Consider the following 6625-nt stretch of genomic DNA (forward strand, 5'->3'; position numbering starts at 1 on the left):
GCCAACGCGGCCAATCACCCCTGGTCCTTAGGCAGCGCCCTTGCCCATTGGTTGGTGGTGGAGGCGTTACCCGGAGCGGTCCTGCCCCGCCTACCAGTGGCACAGAGCAGCGCCCACGTGGGTGCGTGCTGCTAGGACCTCAGCAGCCAACTACAGCAGGGAGCCCAGATGCACCGTTTCTTCACTGGACGAAGAGGCAGCTGCGGGCCTCCTCGGGCAGCTTTGTAGGGCCCCAGAGTGCTGGCATAGGGCCCAAGCTTTGCTCCCAAAAGACTCAGCCTTGACCTAATTTTACACCTTGTCTGGAAACTGGCTAGTTTAAGGCGTTTCTATTCCCTGGAAGTTGAACCTAAAACTCTGAAACACTGTCTAACGAATTTAGAAGGCATTAAGAAATAAATAACTTTAAAAAAAAAAAAAGCAACCATCTAGAAAAGGCTGTAAAGAGCAAAAGTAGGCTGTTTGCCTTTCAGATTAGCAGATTAGCAGTATACACTGCTGGAGGCCCAGGGGGGTAATGGGGATAGTATCTGATTAATATTTCTCCTTTTAAAATATGTTCTCAGCCTGAATACATTTCAACCACTATGTTTTTTTTAAAAGTTTATTTATTTTATGTTTGTGCACCACAGGTATGGCTAGTGTCTACAGAGGTCAGAAGAGATGTTAGATCTCCCGGAACTGCAGTTATAAACAGATGTGATTGATATGTGGACACAGAAATCCAAACCCGGATCCTCTGGAAGGGCAACCAGTGCTCTTAACGTCTGAGCCATCTCTACAGCCATGTGGTACATTTTGATGTGGCCACACAGAACCCGTGGGGCCAGAAGGGCCCGGAACAGTTCTGATGATTCCAGCTCTAAGTATCGTTGACAAGTCTTGGGATACACAAACATGGGCGTTTTCTATTTATTCGTGCACTTGTCTTTTCATTGTGTGTGATGGTGCAGAGCCGTATGTGGTGCACCTGTGGCGGTCAGAAGACAGTCTCCTAGCAAGCTGTTGAGGAAGGGGCTCTCTGTACTGCTTACCCCAGGCCAGCCTACCCAGGAACTTCAACTGATTCTCCCCTCTCTGCCTCTTACAAGTAGGAATGCTGGGATAGAGGCGTCAAAGCACAAAAGGGGATGCAAGGAGGTAGGGGGGTCGGGGTGTCAAACACAGGGTGTCAGGCTATGTGGAAAGCGTTTTTTACCTATTGAGCCATCTTCTCATCTGACATTTTCTTTAGTGAAACTGTCATAAAGGGTTCTTTGTAAAGCGGCCCCTACACAGACTCTCTGAACAAGCCCCTGCTACAGTGAGAGGAGACTGCGCAATGGCATCTTAGGATTTACATTTCTCTGTTCCCGGGCATGCTCCTTCCACTCAGGAATGCACCCCGCCCCCCCAGCCCCGCACACATCATCTTTTACTTGTGTGCAAAGGTGAGCGCAAAGGTGAGCGTGGGTGACCCTTACTCTCAGCTAGAGTGATGGAAATCCGTAACTGCTTCAGAGCCCAGCTAGCTAGCTCTAGGATAGACACCGGAAGTGCTGAGGGGCAGAAGACCAGAAGAAAACTGGCGTGATCTCCCATTTCCAACACAGCAAAGAAAACTGCAAAACTGTGAATTCAGGAGTGCCTACTATTCTGTACGAGCTTTTAAAATATGTATGATTTGGCATCTGAAATAATCGTAGTGGCAGAAACCACGGGTCTACAGGGAAAAATAAATTTCTTTACATTTAATATGCATAAAGTAAAATAAATCATAACACACACACACACACACAGAGAGAGAGAGAGAGAGAGAGAGAGAGAGAGAGAGAGAGAGAGAGAGAGAGAGAGAGAGAGAGAGAGGCTTTTTGAGTCAGGGTCTCATACTGTAACCCTTGCAGACCTCAAACTCATAGGCATCTCTACAACACCCAACTAGAAAAAATGTTCTAAGTAAATGAGTGATGGCCGCTTTAAATACAGTGAATGGCCTCTGAGCTGACTTTTCATTTAGAGCTCCTTGTAAGTACCATGAAGTTACCACAGCACCGTTAAACTGTGACTTCCTCTCGGGTATGGAATTTGGGAAGGTCACATGTTCCTTCCTTCCTTCCATTTTTGTGTCGTTGTATGTTTTCAGACAAGGTCTTGCCATTTCTCAAAGTTGGCCTCAAACCAGCAGAGGACAATCTTGAATCTGCATAGCTTTCTGCATGCTGAGCTAACACTCTTTCACCTGAGCAATATCTCCAGCCTCATATATATGTGTGTGTGCATATATATATATATATATATATATATATATTTGGTGTTGTAGAGATAGCTATGAGTTTGAGGTCTAGAAGGGTTACAGTGTGAGACTCTGACTCAATATATATATATATATCAGGAAAATAAAAAAAAATATATATATATTGGTTTTGGTTTTTTGAGACATGGTTTTTCTGTGTGTAGTCCTGGCTGTCCTGGTACTCACTTTGTAGAACAAGCTGGCCTCAAACTCACAGAGACCAGCCTGCCTCTGCCTCCTGAGTGCTGGGATTAAAAGGTGTGCACCACCACACCTGGCTAAAAATAGTATCTTCTGAGAGTAAGAAAGTTGAAAACGTTAGTCACCCACTGACTTTATATTGAGAGACTCTGGGAAGGCTGGCAGGCTTTGTTTTCCTACTGGTTACAGAGAAGGTAAGTACCATGACACGCTCACAGGAGATGGATGAAGGTAAGCACCATGACACGCTCACAGGAGATGGATGAAGGTAAGCACCATGACACGCTCACAGGAGATGGATGAAGGTAAGCACCATGACACGCTCACAGGAGATGGATGAAGGTAAGCACCATGACACGCTCACAGGAGATGGATGAAGAACCCAGAGTCCAAGGTCATCCTCAGTTAGCTGCTCCAGAGTCCAAGGTCATCCTCAGTTAGCTGCTCCAGAGTCCAAGGTCATCCTCAGTTAGCTGCTCCAGAGTCCAAGGTCATCCTCAGCTGTTCCAGAGTCCAAGGTCATCCTCAGCTACTCCAGAGTTCAAGGTCATCCTCAGCTGCTGGTGAGCTAGTTCCAGGCCAGCCTGGGAGACATAGACCCTGCCTCGGAGAAAAAAAGAAAAGAGATAGAAAGTGGCCGAAGATAACTGTCTAAGTGTCTGACTTGTCGGGAGAGGGGCCATCCCATTGTGTAGAGCACACTAGCATTTGGTCCAGGACCCCGGTAGGCTTTTCAAGCTATGTGGTGACAGATCTGAACTGGGTCCACCGCCAGCCATTTCCTCTCTGAACTATCACCATCTTGTGTTTGTGTGTCACTCTCTCTAAAATCTCTACTCCAGAACTTCCTTTGTCGGTCTCTTCTTGCCATCTTTACTGAGAAGGTGATGTGAGTTGACTCAGTTTCTCCACTGTGTCCCACTTCCCTGACCCTATTGGTGCTTTTCTTCTATGGACAGACAAGCTATATATCCACAACAGTAATTACACCATGGAACTCGTTGCTAAGGGCTTAGAGTTAGGTGGCCTGTAAAGATGCTTGTGGTAGAAGCGTAGTTCCTTGTGTGATGGGCCTTTTAAGAAGTAGGGGTGAAGGTGAGGTAACTGGGTTGTTGGAGGAAGGGTGCTGCCCAGAAAGGAAGCAGAAAGACTTTCTTCTTTGCATCCCAGTCTTGGTCTTGCTCTCTGCTTTGATGTGTTATATTTCTTCCACGTGCACATACACTCACCCTTTCAACATTGTCTGCTTCCAGCAGATTGGTCCATGCCCCTGTTGGGCCTGTGAGGCGCCAGAGTCGTGAGGTCAATAAACTTCCATACGCAATAGGCAGCCTCAGGTGTGCCATTGCAGCGCTCGAAAACAGACTCACTTAGCTGCTTCATATTGAGCCTCGGCTAAGCATTCTTAACAGTCCTTTCGGGGCATGCCAGAGAGTAGACATTGCGCCCGCGCCACGCTGAGTCCGGGGGAGCTCAAAGACTTAGTACCATTTTCCCAGGAGCGCAGCGTGAATGGAGTGTCTGACCTCCACACCCCGTCCTCCCTGGCTCTCTCCCCAAGGTTTTGATCCGTCCTCCTATGCCAGCCGATAATGTGTACTCAGGACTGATCCCTCTCTGGCTCATCTTGCAGGGTCAGAATAATTTCTCAAAAATGTAGGGTGTGGTTGGTTTGATTTTTTGTTTTTTTTAATCAGAAAAATACTCTCAAGTCCACCACACCAAGAAAGACATTCTGTGGCTGCTCTGTCCAAAGAGCTCCGTATGTGTGTGGTGTGCCCAAACGGCAACGCTGTCATTCTTCATCCACACTCGCCCACTCATTCCCTTGCTCATCAACAAACTCTTACTCAGTCCCAATTGTGGGCAAGCAAGATGGCGCCTCCTGACTCAGGTGCATCCCACAGCTCTGGTTCTTTACTGCCTCCGTTCTTCCATCAGAAAGGACTTTGAAAATGAACCCGCAGGACCCACAGCAGGAGGTTCTGCCAAGAGCATCAGGATCCCTCAAGATGAGTTAATGTTCCTTGACCTCTAATCCGGAGTTCCTCCTGGTTGTGCTGTTTCACTGCCTCTCCCCTCCCCACGCTGTGCTGCATTCCTTTCCTGGGGACGCCCACATCTGCCCACAGTGTTGTCCTTGGATTTCTTTTCGACTTTGTCCCCAGATGTCCTCAGTGTCTTAGCTCATGCTTCTCTGCAGGTAAAATCTGTCTGAAGCTTCCGTTCCCTGACTTACAAGGCCTCCATAGTTCTTATTGTACTTGCTTGTCTGGATGTTCCTTGCTTGCCTATATGTTCTGGGGAAAAAAGAAAAAGAAAAGAAAAGAAAATTTGTCTTCATGTCACTAACACCCAGCTCTGACTCAGGCACAAGCTCGATGTTCAACAATATTCTCTAACTGCCAGGATAAACTTCACAAAACTAAAGAAGTACTGTGACTTAGTTTTTGTCCTTGGAAAAGCTGGAAAATAAATAGTAAAAGTGTACCGTGTTGCCTAATTGTTGACTGTTCTATTTGTTTTAAGTGGCCCTGATCTTTTAGTAAGTAAATGTGTCACTAACTTAACAATGCATGAGAATATTAGAGAGAGACCCTGCTATGCCCCAGAGAGTGACTTTTTTTTTTAAACTAAAACTTTGAACATAGAAAGTAATAGATATGGCCAGCATTGTGGTGTATACCTTTAATCCCAGCACTCATCAGGGAGGAAGAGGTAGGTGGATCTCTGTGAGGCCAAGTACAGCCTGGTCTACAGAGCAAGTTCCAGGACAGCCAGGGCTACAGAGAGATCATGTCTTAAAAACAAATCAAAACAAAACAAAAACAACAACAAGAACTAAAAAAACAAAAGTAGTAGCTACAACAACATTAGGGCTCACTAAGAAGAGCAGAGAAGGAGAAGAGCCTGTGGTCACAGGCCAAAGGGGAGGGGACAGCACAGCTGCTTCTTCACCTGTCCCTTCTGGCTGTCACTCACCATCTAGAGCACTGTTCCCTCCTGACTGAGGTAAAGAGTAAGGGGTCTGGGGGAGCGAGAGTAGCCCTTACCCCAGGGGCTGGCTACGTCTGTCTCAACAACTAAGAATTAAGAATTCCAGTACTGTGACGTTTAGCTGTATAGTGATAATTGCTCTTATGTGGTGGCGTTTTAAGTGGGAAATGTTTTCTCTGCAGTAAAGAACGCTGAAGGCCTGAGTGCGCATCATCAACTAGGGCTGGGCACATGCTCAGTGGTAGAGCAGTTGCTTACCGTACACACGGCTCTGGTTTAGTGCCCTATGGTACATGAAGAGATAAAAGGCAGGTTCCCTCATTTATAACTGTATGCTTATAGTGTAAAAATCCTCTAATCTTTTGTCTTGTTTTGTTTTTGAGATGGAGTCTCATGTAACCCAAGCTACCCTCAAATTCTTAATCCTTTTGCTTCAGTTTTCTAAGTGTCGAGAATACAACTGTGTGTCACCACATGTTGCGGAAAATTGCTTTGCTACAGAACATTCTTTGTGACCAGATCTGTTCCCAAGACATCTCATACACTAACACTGGCACTGAGCCCACTGCTCTACTTATCTGATGGTAAGTCGTCATTTAATAAAAGATCCTCAAGACTTGAATTGAGTGGTTAGGATGGTTAATGATTAGTATAGGATAGAATAGAATTATCTCACAGAATCACTCACTTACTATTTACTGAAGAGAGTGTCATGCCCCCTGGACCTGGAGTTACATACGGGTGGTTGTGAGCTGCCATGCGAATGCTGGGAACCAAACCCTGGTCCCCTGCAAGAGGAGCAAGTGCTCTGAAGTGTTGATACATTTCACAGCCCCAGTCATCCTTAATGTAATGAATGAGATTATGCTGAGATCTGCTTCCCCAGCTAATAAGAAGCAGAAGAAGATGTACTGTCAATCTCCCGTTTCTCTGGGTGTAGGAAAGGGCACACAAGGCCGTACTGATAGACACTCAGGGAGAGACTTTAAAGAACATCATTAGACAATCCCCATTAAAATGAAAATACACATTTGGGCAGTGATGGTGAACCGTCTGCCCTCCAGATGCAGAGACAGGTGGATTTCTGAGTTCAAGTCCAGGCTGGTCTACAGAGTGAGTTCCAGGGCAGCCAGGACTATACAGAAAAACCCCGTC

This window comes from Acomys russatus, chromosome 23 (genome assembly GCF_903995435.1).
Source record: "Acomys russatus chromosome 23, mAcoRus1.1, whole genome shotgun sequence".
NCBI classification, from domain to species: Eukaryota; Metazoa; Chordata; class Mammalia; order Rodentia; family Muridae; genus Acomys; species Acomys russatus.